We start from the raw sequence: 17,590 nt of genomic DNA, 5'->3' as shown, positions 1-17,590 counted from the left end.
TATTGCAGCATAACTAAGGGAGGATTCAGGGTCACCTGGTCCAGCCCTAACTATATGCTTTAGCAAAAAGGAAAGTTTTAAGCCTAATCTTGAAAGTAGAGATATTGTCTGTCTCCTGAATCCAAACTGGAAGCTGGTTCCACAGAAGAGGGGCCTGAAAACTGAAGGCTCTCCCTCCCATTCTACTTTTAAAAACTCTAGGAACAACAAGTAGGCCTGCAGAGTGAGAGCGAAGTGCTCTAATAGGGTAATATGGTACTACAAGGTCATTAAGATAAGATGGGGCCTGATTATTTAAGACCTTGTATGTGAGGAGCAGGATTTTGAATTCAATTCTGGATTTAACAGGAAGCCAATGAAGGGAAGCCAAAACAGGAGAAATATGCTCTCTCTTTCTAGTCCCTGTCAGTACTCTTGCTGCAGCATTTTGGATTAGCTGAAGGCTTTTCAGTGAGTTTTTTGGACATCCTGATAATAATGAATTACAGTAGTCCAGCCTGGAAGTAATAAATGCATGAACTAGTTTTTCAGCGTCACTCTGAGACAGGATATTTCTAATTTTAGAGATGTTGCGCAAATGGAAGAACGCAGTCTTACATATTTGTTTAATTTGTGCATTGAAGGACATGTCCTGGTCAAAAATGACTCCAAGGTTCCTCACAGCGTTACTGGAGGCCAAGGTAATGCCATCCAGAGTAAGAATCTGGTTAGATACCATATTTCTAGGCTTTTCAGGGCCGAGTACAATAACCTCAGTTTTATCTGAATTAAGAAGCAGAAAGTTAGCGGCCATCCAGGTCTTTATGTCTTTAAGACATTCCTGCAGTTTAACTAATTGGTGTGTGTTATCTGGCTTCATGGACAGATAGAGCTGGGTGTCATCTGCATAGCAGTGAAAATGTATGCTATGTCTTCTAATGATACTGCCTAAGGGAAGCATGTATAATGTAAACAGAATTGGTCCTAGCACTGAACCCTGTGGAACTCCATAATTAACCTCAGTGTGTGAAGAGGACTCTCCATTTACATGAACAAATTGGAGTCTATTAGATAGATATGATACAAACCACTGCATACCTACAGCATATTCTAATCGCTCTAATAGGATATTATGGTCGACAGTATCGAATGCTGCACTAAGGTCTAGCAGGACAAGCACAGAGATGAGTCCACTGTCAGAGGCCATAAGAAGATCATTTGTAACCTTCACTAAAGCTGTTTCTGTGCTGTGATGAGCTCTGAAACCTGACCGAAACTCTTCAAATAAACCATTCCTCTGCAGATGATCTGTTAGCTGTTTGACAACTACTCTTTCAAGGATTTTTGATATGAAAGGAAGGTTGGAGATTGGCCTATAATTAGCTAAGACTGCTGGGTCTAGAGATGGCTTTTTGAGTAAAGGTTTAACTACAGCTAGCTTGAAGGCCTGTGGTACATAGCCGATTATTAGAGATAGGTTGATCATATTTAAGATCGAAGAATTAATTAATGGCAGGACTTCTTTGAGCAATTTTGTAGGAATGGGGTCTAAAAGACACGTTGATGGTTTGGAGGAAGTAATTATTGAAGTTAACTCAGAAAGATCACTTAGAGAAAAAGAGTCTAACTTAACATCAATGGTACTAAGAGTAGCTGTAGATAATATTACATCTGTGGGATGATTACTGGTAATTTTTTCTCTAATGATAAAAATTTTATTTGTGAAGAAGTTCATGAAGTCATTACTAGTTAATGTTAATGGGATTGTTGGCTCAAAAGAGCTCTGACTTTTTGTCAGCCTGGCTACAGTGCTGAAGAGAAACCTGGGGTTGTTCTTATTTTCTTCAATCAGTGATGAATAGTAAGATGTTCTGGCTTTGCGGAGGGCTTTCTTATAAAGCAGCAAACTATTTCTCCAGGCTAAATGATGATCCTCTAAATTTGTGACACGCCATTTCCTCTCCAGATTACGAGTCATCTGCTTTAGGGTACGTGTTTGAGAATTATACCACGGAGTCAGGTACTTCTGATTAGAGACCTTAGTTTTCACAGGAGCTACAGTATCCAGAGTCGTACGTAGTGAGGAGGTGAAATTATTAACAAGATAATCGACCTCTGTTGGGGTAGCGTTCAGATAGCTGCTCTGCTCTGTGTTGGTACAGGGCATTGAAGATGATAACAGTGGGTGGATTATATTCTTAAACTTAGTTACAGCACTTTCAGAAAGACATCTACTTGATAAAGTCTACTCTCCACCGCTGTGTAATCAATTATTGTAAATGTAAATGTTATCAGGAAATGATCAGACAGGAGAGGGTTTTCAGGAAACACTGTTAAATGTTCAGTTTCTATGCCATATGTTAAAACAAGATCTAGAGTGTGATTAAAGTGGTGGGTGGGTTCTTTTACATTTTGAGAGAAACCAATTGAGTCTAATAACAGATTAAATGCCATGTTGAGGCTGTCATTTTTAGCATCTACATGGATGTTAAAATCACCCACAATAATTATTTTATCTGAGCTCAGAACTAAATTAGATATAAAGTCTGAGAAATCAGACAGAAACTCTGTGTAAGGCCCAGGTGGACGATAGATGATAACAAGTAAGACTGGTTTCTGAGTTTTACAGCTGGGGTGGACGAGGCTAAGCATCAGGCTTTCAAATGAATTAAAAGTCTGTCTTGGTCTTTCATTAATTAATAGGCTGGTGTGAAAAATTGCTGCCACACCGCCCCCTCGGCCTGTGCTTCGAGATTTCTGGTAGTTAGAATGACTCGGGGGTGTTGATTCATTTAAACTAACATAATCATCCTGCTGCAACCAGGTTTCTGTAAGGCAGAGTAAATCAATTTGTTGATCAATTATTAAGTCATGTACTAACAGAGACTTGGAGGAGAGAGACCTAATATTTAATAATCCACATTTCACTGTTTTACTCTTTGGTTCAGATGTGGATACTTTATTGTTCTTTCTTTGTAATTGTTTATGTTTAAGTTGTTTGTTGCTGGTTTTTAGTTTGTTTTTTGTCTGTTTGGGAGATGACACAGTCTCTATGGAGATGGGTTTTTGGGGGGGTAGCAGGAGGAGAGAAGCTGCAGAGAGGCGTGTAAGACTGCAACTCTGCTTCCTGGTCCCAACTCTGGATAGTCATATTTTGGGGGGTTTAATAAATTTGTCCATATTTCTAGAAATGAGAGCTGCTCCATCCAAAGTGGGATGGATGCCGTCTCTCCTAACAAAACCAGGTTTCCTCCAGAAGGTTTGCCAATTATCTATGAAGCCCACATAGTTTCTGGGACACCACTCAGACAGCCAGCAATTTAAGGAGAACATGCGGCTAAACATGTCACTCCTGGTCTGATTGGGGAGGGGACCAGAGAAAGTCCGACATTGTTTTGGCAAAGTTGCACACCGATTCAATATTGATTTTAGTGACCTCCGATTGGCGTAACCGGGTGTCATTACTGCCGACGTGAATAATGATCTTACTGAATTTACGTTTACCCTTAGCCAGCAGTTTTAAATTTCCTTCAATGTCGCCTGCTCTGGCCCCTGGAAGACAATTGACTAGGGTTGCCGGTGTCTCTAGCTTCACATGTCTGAGAACAGAATCACCAATTACCAGAGTTTGACCCCCGGCGGGTGTGTCGCCGAGTGGGGAAAAACGGTTAGACACATGAACGGGTTGGTGGTGTACCTGGGGCTTCTGTTTAGGACTATGCTTCCTCCTCACCGTGACCCAGCCGCCCTCTTTCCCCAGCTGCTTGGGGTCTGCCGGGGAACAGCTAGGGGTAGGGTTGCCAACCGTCCCGTATTTAGAAACAAAAGTACACGTCCCGTATTGAGCTAATAAGGGACGCACTTTGTCCCGTAATACAGTGAGAATCAAAAGTAGTCTATAAATGTTTATGGAATTAACGCTTTGTTTGAAAACATAATTCCCAGCCCCTCTCCTGCTTTGTGACCAATGAGCTGACAGCACACTTATGACAATTCGAGTATGACAATTCAGATTACCGCTCATCTCATTGGTCGAGGAAAGGTCGCTTACGGAGAAAATACCGGAAGACAACAGATGACCACAACAAGAAGCATGGCCAACAGGGAAACAAACGCCGACACTGCGGTGCAAGTCTCGGACGACAGTACACCTAAAGCTGGGCAGACACTGTGCGATTTTTTTCAGTCACGTTATTCAGCTCCTGCTCAAACTGCACAATTGACTCGCAGGGGTTAGAAGTTGGTAGGTCACGATGCAGGGTCTCACACTATACGACCCGATGCTCTGATGCGACCTGAGTGCTCACACTGTGCCTCCATAAAATGAAGGTTATAACAGAAAATCTGTCGCTCGCTCTCTCTCTCTCTCTCTCTCTCTCTTTCACTCACACAGACACACCACCACCAACTTTGCTAAATTGCTAATGAAAAACATTGATCAGGCAGCTGTGATTGAGCAGCAGTGTAGATCCAACTATTTTCACGGTTGTTGTGGTCGTGATAATTTTGTGAGGCCACATCGAAAAGGCTCGGATGAGCTTTCCAAAGTTCTACAAGTTGTGCCTCCATCGCTGGTGTCCAGATCACACGCTGCACAGCCGTGCTGCTCCGTCTTTTTCACAGACGTTTACGTGTTTGCGCTTCTCGTTACCCCACGTATACTAAACGATGCACGATGAAGGCCAAAATCGGGCCGATCACCAAATCGGTTACACGACTCAAAAATCGTCTCAAAATGGGCCAAAAATCGCACAGTGTAAGCCCAGCATTAGAGCAGCAATGTTTGTTCGCTCAGAGAAAGAAAAAAAGGCTGCAAAAGTACAGGGAGGAATAGGAAAAGGAAAACACCTGGCTGGAAAAGTGCACGATAACACATATAAAGCGCACTGCACTGTGTGCCAGCGCACTTTTTCCAAAGGCATGCTTCTATTGGTGGGCACATGAAGAACATGAGGGGCATGAAAGCTCGGGGAACCCTTTACCAATTTTTTGTCCGCCAGGCCAAGGCAGAAGCAGATATGGTATGTAAACATTGGTTTGTTTTTTTTAAACCCTCTGGTTAAGGATATGGGCATGTGCAGTGAATATCAGCGCTATGTGGCCAGAAGTGTGATAATATAATTTATTTTGTGTAATAAACAACTGCAAGGATAGATGATTACAACAAATAGATGACTAATACATAAAAGTAATACATATTTTAATAATGATGATGAGTTATGATGCGTAATCATGGGAACAAGTGGGTTTACAAACAGGAGCAGCTGATTAGCATTAGAAAAGCTGAAATAATACCTCAACTGAAGCCAACTGTACTAAATGCATATGTGCACTGTTACAAGAATATTTTTCGTTCTATTGTTTTCTATTAATTTATATAATTTTAAGTTAAGCAGGACAGTTCTTTTAAAGAAAGATGTACTTATATTCTCAAAAGTTAAGCATGACAGGCTTCTGTTTAAGAAAGAGACCTGTTTTACTGTGTTAATGTTGTCATTTTGAGCTAAAAATAAATGGCTAAATGATCATTTGTTTCCCATATGGTCATATCACAAAGAATATGCATCTGCTTAAATCAAATTCAAGTCAAATGGTTAAAAAATAATTTCACACACAAAAAAAAGAGCTACAAAATTCACCACACTGGGAAGGGTGAACTGGGTTGCCCGGCCCTGGCCACGAGGTGTCCCTTATTTATTTTTCAGGGAGTTGGCAACCCTAGCTAGGGGGGCCTACGCTATCTTCGGCTGCACCAGCTACAGGGGCCTGGCTACCTATGGGTGAATGAAGGGTGCGAAGCCGAGTCTCCAATTCAGTGATCCTGGCCTCCAGAGCTGCAAATATGCTACATTTGTTACAGATATCATTACTGCTAAAGGAGGCCGAGGAGTAACTAAACATCTGACACAATGAGCAAGAAAGTGCAGGAGGGACAGGTGAAGTAGCCATGGTGCTAACGAGTCGGCTACGAGCTAAGCTAAGCTAAGCTAGCGAAACAGTACAGAGACAGTGAGTGAATACTTTGGCTATAAATTAGGTAGTGAGTACACAGAAAGTGTGCTTCGGATGAAGCACGTGAAGATTATACTATGAAAAAGAATGTATTTAAAAGTTGTTAATTAAATTTCTAAGCAAATAAGCTACTCAGAAACACCACTGTGTTTGAGCAGGAACAGGAAGTGATACTCTACCGCAGAGCGAGCGAACACCAAGTGATAGCGCCACCAGTTAACTTCATGCCTTTAGCCCGTGGGAAGCCAGAATCCCGAGAAAATATGTAGGCACAGAAAAAAGGTGTTAACCACTGGATAATCACTGCCACTGTCCAATTATCACCGCTATAAGAATAGCACTGACTACACTTAATTCAATTGTTCCTCTGTTCTATTTTTTCATTAAAGGACTTTTAACTATACTTTATTTTTTATCTGCTTCTATTTTAGGTGATGATTTAAATATTCTTACTTTTCTTCTACACCTGACATGTGAACTCAAATACAGAACAAACATTTATATCAAATATTTAAAAGACTACTCTTCTATATTTATTTTTTATATTAAAAATTAATCAGATTTAGTTGTGTTTATACAGCAGAGATCTGCACCCAGTGTTATTCAGTTGAACAAGCCTGATCATGTGATAGAAGTAGTACATTTGATTGAATCTTAACTCCAGTGGAGATATTGCTTTAGCTATTCATTATTACTGTGTCTAGTAAAAGTTCTCTATACACTTAACAAGTTCAGCCAGATGCAGTGGTCTCCATGGTGACTAATAAATGATACATTATAAGATATAGATAGCTGCAGACAAATATAAAGTGGGTTTCTGCTAACTGCCAGGGTTGAGGAGAGTTGAAACAATGGGGAGATCACACCTTCTTGCTCAGAATGCAATCACTCACAATGAAGGGCCTGACAAGACCACCCTCATTTAGAAAACGATCAAAGCTCCTCTTTGAGTGAGCTGGCATTTTAGTTCCTCTGTGTTGTTTTCAATTTCCCCAGTATGCAAATTGTTTCCACATTTCCTTGGGAAGTAATGAGGAAAATAAAAAAGCTCTAACCCCAGATGAAAAGAAAATGACTTTTGAAATGACATACATACACTATATTGTGGTACCCAAACAAAAACAAACAGAAACACACACCGTCAAAAAATACAGACAATTAATGAAACGAACGTAATACAATATTTTAGTTGCCTCCTTTTGCAACCGTAATAAATTGAATAATAGATTTCAGTATTATTTTTCTAATTAAATGTTCTACTTTAGTAGTCCTTAACCAATGTTTTATAAAAAGGAAAAGGGTTGAGAATTTGTGTCATTATGTCATTTACTTGTTAAAAATAGGTCATTAGAAATTCACTTAATACTCTGGATAAAGAAAATGGAGTCTAGACTGGTTTAACTTCTTAAACAGCTGAAAAAAAATATTGATATCATCAATAAGAATGAGTGGCACAGAGCATCTATAATTAATGCTACCATTAATGGCAGAGAAGGGACACGAGTGCAAATTGAATTTCAAAATCCAATATAAAAGCATATATAGTCATATACTGGAAGTCAGCAAACAAGAACAACCAAAGGCAAGGAAATTGGCAGGCAATGGTCAAGTTCAGAAAATAAACCAAAATAAGTATCCAAAAAAAAAGAGGAAAAGAAAAAAGCAACACAGAAAACCACTTCAAAGAGTTATTTCGATGAGTACAAAGAATATGCCTAAAGAGTGGTGACCTCCAAGATTTACACACCAGTTTAAGTAACCGTGGAAAGGTGGTGAAAAAATTTGTTGGGAAACTCCAACTAAAAGTAAAATTAACCAGTGCAAATATAAACAATAGCTTTCAAAACAAAACAGATACTAGATCATCAAAATCTTGAAAAATACAGTGCTGGTCTATCACTTGTGAAAATGAAGCAAAAACATTTTTTTTTGTGTGTGTGCGTGTTTTTTTTTAATTGATGTGTCAATTTTGCTATCTTACTGTGTGACACTGCCTCTGCTGAGAATGAGCTTAGTTTGAAATCATCTAAAAAGAATTAATCTCATTCTCTTCGTCTCACACCTGTCTCCATCTGCTGCCTAGAGACTTGTTTAATTGTTTTGCTTCACCTTTATCTTGTGCAAATGTGTTTGAGCCAAAACATACATGAGCCCGGCTGTTGGATGCCATTCTGGGAAAATAACCACTGGCACAGATAAAGTGAATAATTGTCTTCACCCTTTAGAAAACCTTTGAAATACTCACAAATATAATCAGATAAATATTAGATAATTCACAGTAGGGTTTTTTGAATTTGTTTGTTTTAGTTTTCAGTTGGACCAGAGGGTGATACAGTGCAGATTTATCCTAATATCAGACACATCCATGACCTTACATTTACGCTATCTTTAGTGTTACATTGTCTTCAATTGATTTTCCCAAACCAGTCAATAGAGAACAACACATCCACTTAAATCTAACAACATTACCAATAGTGAGACATAACAATACTAGTATCATGATGCAGGAGCTGATTGGCTAACCATCATTTCTCCTTCTGTGCTCATTTTTTGTAATCAAGGGACCTTTCATAGCACTATTCCGAAAAGTCAGACACATTTGTGTAAGGAAAAGAAATATTAATTACAGTTAATAAACATTACAGATGTGTGATTTGTAATGCATTTTAACTTTTAATAAATAAATAACAGACAAAAATTGCTATCAGTTATCATAGTACGTCTCTAATTTTCATTGTCAAGTCAAATAAACGAGTGTATTCATCTTCACAGAGCTTTAAAATGCAGCCTGTCGTATGAGTGATTATGGATCCATTCATTCGAGTTCATTTATATCTCTGGTGGTAGGAATGAAGTATGTGTTTCTTTTTTTCTTTAAATATCTTCATGAGTGATGTCTTTGTAATGGCATTAAATCAAGTTGTCTTGCGTCTTTGGGTTTATTCTGTCCATCTTGAATGTTGCTTTTGCTCATCAAAAGCTAAAATTGTTTGCAATTTGCTAAAATCCTCTAATGATGACATATTCTAAACTTGGGTATTTTGAATATCACTTTGCAATTATCTGTTATTTTAATAAATCACTACAGAAGTCTGGAGGCAAAACCTTTAGATGGAAAATGAAATACCAAAATATCAAAATACCAATAGCTTTTCACACTTTCATATATAAATTATGCTGTTGAAGCAGAGCGTCAAGTGTATTCATTTTATGACAGCAGAGAAACAGAACATCCAGGGCCATCTTCAAGCTCTGAAATCAAGTATTTATCAGAAGCAGCTCACAACACAGCAAGAGGGGTAAAACTCTTTCCTTGTCATGTTGCACCTTCTGTGATGAGTTCTTGGTTCTCCTGGTTGGTCATTTTCGCTCTCACTCTCTCTCCCTTTCCTCTGACTGTGTGGGTGGGTGTTTCAGAGGCGGAGTTTTGCCCTGGTATCCATCCTCTGAAACACCCACCCATGAAGGATTCCTGATTACACACCTGTTCCAGTTCAAGATAATTATAGCTGACTTATTTAATATGAAGGTTTTCCGTCATTCAGTGCTCAATCTTTATGCCACAAGCGGTAACCTGCTCTGCTTTTTGTTAGTGGGAGTAACTCAGGAAATTGTGTTTGCGGACTTGACCTTTTTTATATCTTTAGCTCTGTACACTATCAAAGTTGATTTTAAATCAAACCTGTTATTAAAAAAAAGAAACACTGTCAGGTTTAATTTAAGAGGTTTAATAAAAGTATTACATGATATTGATCTGCTAGCTGTTAGCTGGGAGAAGTTTCCTCTATTATTGTTGCTGCTGCTATGTTGTTGCAAATACCACCACAGCATTTTAGTGCTTTTGAGGCTAATAACAGTGATATTAATTGCATTTCACTGCATATAACATTACAAACATTTAAACCTGCTGTTAGTTAATGCTACTAATGTATAATGAACTAATGTATAATGAACTGTACCGTCTTCATTCCTGTTCACCTTGTACAACTCAGACTTTCAATACAACTCGTGCTCATCAAACTGACTCTGCAATGGTTGGATCTATTAGTGATAGGCAAGAGAAGTACAGTCTGAGTGGATGATTTTGTGGAATTGTCTGAACAGATCGAAAGAGGACAACTGCAAGGCCTCTGTCTATCCTGGGACAAGTTGTTGATATAAGCTGTGTCCCAATTCCGGGGCTGCATACTTCGAAGGCCACATTCGTATGCCAGTTACGTAACAGGAAGGCAATGAGGGTGATTTCATTTGGTTTCCAAGACTCATCCAAATGTGTCCCACAGATGTGTCCTGATTTTAAAGAATACATTAAGTGTATTCTTTTCAGCCCACACTATCTGAAGATTGCACACCGGTGGCAAATAATTACATTTTCCGTGCAATAAACTTTTAATGGTAAGTCACAGATTTCACCTCATGAAGGTATCTAGAGGTACACATGTTAAAATAACAAAAAACCTTAACACCTCAAATTTGGCTAAATTTGAGCTAAGTCACATGACATTAATGATGACAGTTGCTACTTAATGGGCTCAGGTCCCACATGCTTTTAAAGGCATTGCTTTAAAATGTCAGTGGTTCAAAAGTTGACTGTAATTTTACAGAGTCTGTGACAATTTTATGGAGTAGCAATAATATATCCTGGTTTTCACAGTTAAATATCACTTTCAAAGTCCCATCAAGATTATTATTTTGTTGCTGATGCTGGGTTTATTTGGTGGTGTCCAGTTTGGTGTGTTTTCATGTTTGTTTTAGGGAGAAACGAGCAGACAGTTCACTTGTTAAGCTAAACAAGACAGATCTGTAGGATAATGTCTTTTTTCCTTATAGATATGTTTCCTGTGTGATATTAAAAAACACAAAATATATATAAGGGAGAGGTTATGGGACAGAGAAAAAGAAAGAGGAGCCAGCCAGTGGCAGCTGATGAGAAGAGGGGAGAAATATATGAGTAGTTTTCTCTAGTTTTGACCAGTTTATGATAGCTATTCAAAATCCATCTTTTTAGTTAATGTTAAAATAATGTTGTCATCAAAGTGGGATTGTGGATGTTTTCAGTGGTGGAAAAAGTACTCGAGTAAAATATAAAAAGATCAGATCAGTATGTAAATATCACGAAAAGTAACTCCTGTCAGTATTTTATCTCAGTTGTTTGAAATACATTGCATTTTGAAAGGATATTACTGCTATATTCATCTGTCTGTTCCATATTACAGCTGTAGACCTTATGTTATGCTTTACAAATTTTGAGGGAACTTAAATTGCAGCTATTAAATAATATTTTATAAGGATTTATCTGTATCATCTCTGTCCTGTTAGACATTTATCAGCCAGATACCTTTTCCATTGTGATTTAGGACACAGCTCAAGTGTGTGGGTAAATTACAGGGGTCCACATCAACAGACCGAAGAAAAACCAGAACGGAGGCTGTGTACAAAAAAGAGAAGAGCAGGCTATATTTCCTTAGCAAGCTGAGATCCTTTAACATATGCAGCAAAGTGTAGTTTTTATCACATAGTTGGGACAAATGCACACAAACGTATGTGTGTGTGTGTGTGTGTGTGTGTGTGGGGGGGGGGGGGGGTTAATAGGGAGGGGTAGTTCGTGACACAAGCAGACTCAATACCACTATCGGGAAGGGCCAGCTCTTAGACTGGCTGTAAACTGGGCACATTTGAAGCTGTCAAAAAGAAACTTTGATCCATCGTATATTCCTGACCACCTCCTACACCACTTACTGAAAAGGCAGAAAAGACTAATTCACTTCTCTTTCATTTTAATGGAGAGACCAAATATCAACCAAAAATCCAGGAAAAGCACATTACATGAACATTACACACTGACTTGCATGTCATTGAGTGAAATAATTATTTGACCCCAAGCAAAGTAGGACTTAGTACATGGTGGAGAATACCTCGGCACAGTTGTAAGACAATTGTTGTAGTTGGTCACCCGGTTTGCATAGATCTTAAGAGGGATTTTGGCCCACTCATCTGTACAGAAGCTGTCAAACTTCATTGTGTTCCTTGGCTGCTGCTCGGTCACTCAAAGTTTCAGATTTTTCTATACGACTGAGGTCTGGAAACTGGCTGGGCACTATATTACCTTAATGGGCTTCTTCTTTATCCACTCCTTTGTTTTTGTTGTCTTTTTTGACTCAATGTCATGCTGGAAAACCCAGCATCAGTGTTATATTCAAATTGTTTTAGCTTGTTTATGGTTAACATTTTGTGGACAAAAGTCCTGGGCCAACTACACACCCTCATAAACTGCTCGACCATGGAAACCGATTCCATAAAGGTCCTAGTGTAAAGTTTTTTTTGTTGATGTCAGTGCGAGAGGAGATTTGTAATTTTACAGTTATTGCAGCAAAGTACTGGCCACTTATACACACCTTAGCTGTAACTTAGTGACCATGGTCTGCCACTTTATGAAAATGCTACTGCCATATCTAGTTTTTATTACTTTATATACTTTTATATATCATTATAATACTAATGATATATAAGAGTATAACACCAATCATTATTTACTATTTATTGAACTAAATGAGAACTGGACATTGGGGTTTATGCTCATTGTTTGTCTTTTTCTTTGTTAATGTACATACATGCTGTATTGCATCTTGGGGTATACCTGGTCAGAACAGAATACAGTTAGACAGTTAGAGAAGACTATACTCACAGCGACCAAAATGACCAGTTGCTTTCTTTCCCGGGATCTAGAATATTCTGACCCCTCAAACACAATCTGTTCTTTTCATCCTGAAAGGCTGAGTGCTATCAGGATGAGGACTTCTTCCATCACAGCACCCACACACTGAGACAGAATGACGGTTATTTTGAAACTTTACACTTTTTGCACTTTCTAAGTGCTGTGGTACCAGCTGGCTTCCATCCCTCTACCCCATCTCCATGATTTGTGTATTCATTACTGTACTTTCTGTGTTTGCAGTTGTTTTGTGTTTAATGGTTACATTCTTCTCATTTCTTAGACTGTCTTTGCTTATTTAAACCTGGAAACACATGACAACTAAGACAGTTTTCTTCTAAACCTTTGTCGTTAACCCTCAACTTTAAATTACAGCTCTACTGTTTTTAAAAAATGGTACTGCGCTAATCATTAAAACAATTTGTGTTATTTATATTTATATTTTTGCCACACTTGAAGCCATTTCATATGATCATTGCAATATGTTTGTGTGACACTCCAGTGTGCCTCTGTGTATTTCAAACTTACATAACTCTTGTTACTAAAACTTGTCTTTTCTGAAATGTTGTGTTTATGTGTATAGCGATGGCATGATAGGTATGAACTTGCCACTATAATTGCCACAGTCAGAATGTTGTTCACTCCATAAACTGAGAGACTAATTGCATAAAGGCTACACTTAATAAAAAATCGTTCACGTTGAACAGCGCATGCATGGCTGTTTATCATGCAGCTAATTATTGTTTTTAATGACTACCATAATCACTTTTCATTACAGCACATTGTTACTCCTGTACACAATCAAGAACCAAAGCAAAATCAAAATGAAAGCAGAGATAAGGAATTATCTTTTCACATCTACTTAATGGCAGAATAGGAATTTTTTTAGACAATGAATGAGAAATTAAATTCCTAAAAAATACTTTTTAAAGTGGATTCTATGCTTTTCACAGATTTATTTGCACACTGCTTGGAGGTTTCACAAAAAAAAAAAAAAAACCCAAAGAAAATTATGTGCATGCTATCACATTTGTGCATTGCTACCACTTCAGTGGTGAGTCTTCAAATGTGTGAAGCTTCAAGTTTTGGGGCCTATCATCTCCCTCCAGGTACCTGCATGTTTCCTCAGGCACCCAAAGCTGTGGACTTCTCCAGACACGAGGTGATAAGCGGTATTTGTGCTGCAGCCAAACCTGTCTGAGCTTCACAGTAGCTGAAACTGAAATGTGAATACATTCTTCTACCCTGTCCCCTCCCTGGCTTATAACATAATTAGATCTGCTCTTTCTTCCTCTTTGCCTACACTTTTCTTCAAATTTGTCTCAGATTAAAACAGAAATATCTCGTTGTGCTGCCAAGGAGTCTGGCTGGGGATGTGACAATCTCATGTTTGAACATCCCATTTTGTCATGTGCTGTTGCTGAAAACACTCTGTGTTGATCCAAGTTGTGTCTCACTTCTGCTCACAGTGCTTCCATTTTACGTACCTTTTAAATCAATGGTTATATTCAAGGTGCTAAAAACCATACAATCTACAGATGATGGCAAAACACAATATTGCCAAGTGAATTTGTTTTCTGATTTTGTTCCCCATGTTATTTCTGCAAGTGTCTGTGTGGTATGTGAACAATTTAAGAAATAGTATTATGATAAATAGTACCACCGATCAGTTAGAAATTGCTCTGTTTTTTAGGGGCCCCTAGTGGGGAAAAAAAATACAATGGGTAATTTGGTAAAAGAAACCCCATATTTACTTGCAAATGTAACTTGCTTGTAGGGTAGAATACTTCTTATTAGGGAGAAGTATGGGCTGACAAATAGAAATCATATTGTCATTTTCAGCTTTGCTGAAATAGTTTAGTTACTTTTAGGTACCACTTTACAATAAGGCTCCCCTTATAGATGCTAATAAATAGTTTATAGCTATATTATTAATTAATCTGTAAATGCTTTATAAACCATTATTAATGGTTTATTATGCATTAGTTAAGGGTGAGAAAGAGGAAAAAAACTGACCGGTTTCTTGCCAAATGTGTTCACCTATATATTTCATCTAGAGTTGCTATATTAAACATTTCAGACTAAGTTACTATCCTGTAAGCACAATCAGCATTTGTAAACATATTTTTTATCACATAAAATTGTACTTCAGAAATGCATTATAAATATCCACAACTATCAATCGGAGCTTTGTTGTAAAGTGTAAAGCATAAAACCATTTATTAATGAATAATAAATATTTATAAATGCCAAATGGGAGCCTTATTGTAAAGTGTAAAGCATGACACCATTTATTTATGACTAATAAACATTTATAAATGCCAAATGGGAGCCTTATTGTAAAGTGTAAAGCATAACACCATTTATTAATGACTACTAAACATTATAAATGACAAAAGAGAGTTTTGTTGTAAAGTTTAAAACATGTCAACATTTATTAAGGACTAATAAACATTTATAAATGCCAAATGGGAGCCTTATTGTAAAGTGTAAAGCATAACACCATTTATTAATCACTAATAAACATTTATAAATGACAAAAGATAGCTTTGTCGTAAAGTTTAAAACATGTCAACATTTATTAATCACTAATAAACATTTATAATTGCCAAAAGTGAGTCTTAAATGTATAATGTCACCATTTATAACACTTAGACCTAAATTACAATCAGTGCTTGAAATAACATTTAACTACTGTCAAAAATGGCAATGTATTGTAAGAGTAACACATGTAACATTAAATGTGTTTTTTAAAACACCAAACAGTCACCCACTCCATAAAAAGTTCATGCCAGACTGGTTCAAACTGGAAATATTTTTTGTATGTCCTTAAATAAGCGTCCCAGTGGTCCATCAGGGTGTCGCGAACCAAGCCAAGATGACCACTCAAGAACCATCAGGTGTTCCTCCAGCAACTTCTCAGTGCGATTTCCTCTTAGTCTACGGACATGTCCTTTGATGGTCATCCAAGCCCTTTCGATATGCTGTGTATGACTGCCAGATTGAGGATCTACAAACCACCTGCTGTGATTTACAGTGTAATGTCTGTACCCTATGTTTGTCAAAACATTCTTGTAGGCTCTCCACTCATCACTGATAATGGCACTACCCAACTTAACATGCAGTCTGATCAGAGGAACAAGGTGGCGCCTTGATCATTTTTCAACAAGTTTTAACACGAGCCTTCGCCTTTTGTCTTTAATTCCCATCATTCCAAATACCCATTTCTTCCTTTTCCATGCATTTCCAAAGCGTCCACGTGCATACTGAAAACAAAAAGAATAAATTTTAACAGAATATCTACAAAGAAACATTCAAAAAGATGGTTGCTTCTACTAATTTGTTTTACTTATGGTAAAGGTTTCCATGTTTAGAGGACACATTCAGATCTGCATTGATTCTAACAAACCTGTCTGAGAGTTTACCAACCTTTCGCTGATGACGGAGACAGCTTTCATCTATAACCACAAATTCTCTGTCACCACCAAGACGGTGTCCATTGTTTATTCTGTGTCTTTTAATTGCACGTATACAAACATGTCGAATGTGTCTTGCCATGCTACTTAGTGTTCTGGAGCTGCCAGCCACTTCATCATCGATCATATCTATTTGTCTGAGCCTGAGCCCTTGTGAAAATCTGTGATAGAAATTGAGGCAATTATTACTTACTGAGGCCCTAATTTTATTTCACAAGTCTCGTATTGGTGTTCAATTATGAAAGGTGCATTGCTATTAATGTCTACATCTACATATACCTGTAAATGAACTTCATCCAACTGAAAAGAGATGTTTTTGATTTCTCAAAGAGGGAGCCAGTTCTAATTGTTCTGGAAACTTTCCTATGACTTGCTCTTTTGCAGCACCTGAGAACATATCAATGAGTTAAGTAAAGAAATGGACCCTTAAACAAGAGCATTAATTGAAAAGATAATCACAAAATTAAGTATGAAGAAAATAATAATGAAAAGAGGTTAATGCTCCCTCTTGCATTGATAACCGAAATATTTTGTTATATTTACTACATGCACTACATTATCATGCATTATACATACCACATATATTGGTCTTTCTTCACCACGGAAATCATTTTCATCTTATGGTGACAAACAGGACATCTAAGCTTCTTTTTTAGCAGGTGTTTCTTCTGCAGCCATTTAATGAGCCTTAGTGCCTTATATTTAGTTTGTTTTCCTTCTATTCTGGCGCGCAATCTCATTCCCAAAGACATTCTGGTGGAAAAAAATGAGTAATTTATTTTATTATCACCTCGAAACACCGTAAAATACTCTATGGGAGTCTAGTGCAAATCGGTTCAGAGTTAAAGAACTTCACATGCTATATAAAACAAGCCCTATAATCAAAAATAGTCCCACGCAAAAAAGAGGATTGTCTCACCTGTTATAATGTATCTCCGACTTTGTTATGTAGACCTAACCCGCTGGATTCATGCTAAAAAAATATGTTCTGCTGCCAAAGGGAGGGAAAACAAATTTAATTTAAAGCAGAGGAGCTTATACAACCATCCAATCACAGTTAACTTTATTAAGGAAAGCCCCTCCTCTCAGAGCGCGACAGGCAGTGGAGCGCTCTGGAAGGTCAAGCCAAAGGGGCACGAACAGACACACTGAAGGCGCTCGTTCAAGTTGCTGCGCCATGGATGGAGCAGAAGATAAAAATTTGTGTGCGTCTGCGACTTACACAGTTAGCACACGTTCGAAGAGATACAAAAAGCAGAGACTGGATGATCTAGATTGCACTAAGCCAACGACGTCAGCAGTTAGACATGAAGGTGAGTATAATGCTAGCTAGCTAGCTACCGAGCCATTTGGCTGCTAGCTACAGTGGCTAACTAACATCACATAACATGTGAATAGCTCTATTACTATT

General features: G+C 37.9%; 1 pseudogene; it reads right to left on the bottom strand.

Moving 5' to 3' along the window:
- Positions 1-15,504: 15,504 nt before the first annotated feature.
- On the bottom strand, positions 15,505-16,931 carry LOC146639890 (uncharacterized; annotated as a pseudogene).
- Between the last annotated feature and the right edge of the window lie 659 nt (positions 16,932-17,590).

Source organism: Diplotaxodon limnothrissa, linkage group LG1 (assembly GCF_057381915.1).
Source record: "Diplotaxodon limnothrissa isolate DT_005_m linkage group LG1, D_limnothrissa_male_GT1.1, whole genome shotgun sequence".
Classification (NCBI taxonomy): Eukaryota; Metazoa; Chordata; class Actinopteri; order Cichliformes; family Cichlidae; genus Diplotaxodon; species Diplotaxodon limnothrissa.
This window is presented reverse-complemented; position numbering and strand designations above follow the sequence as displayed.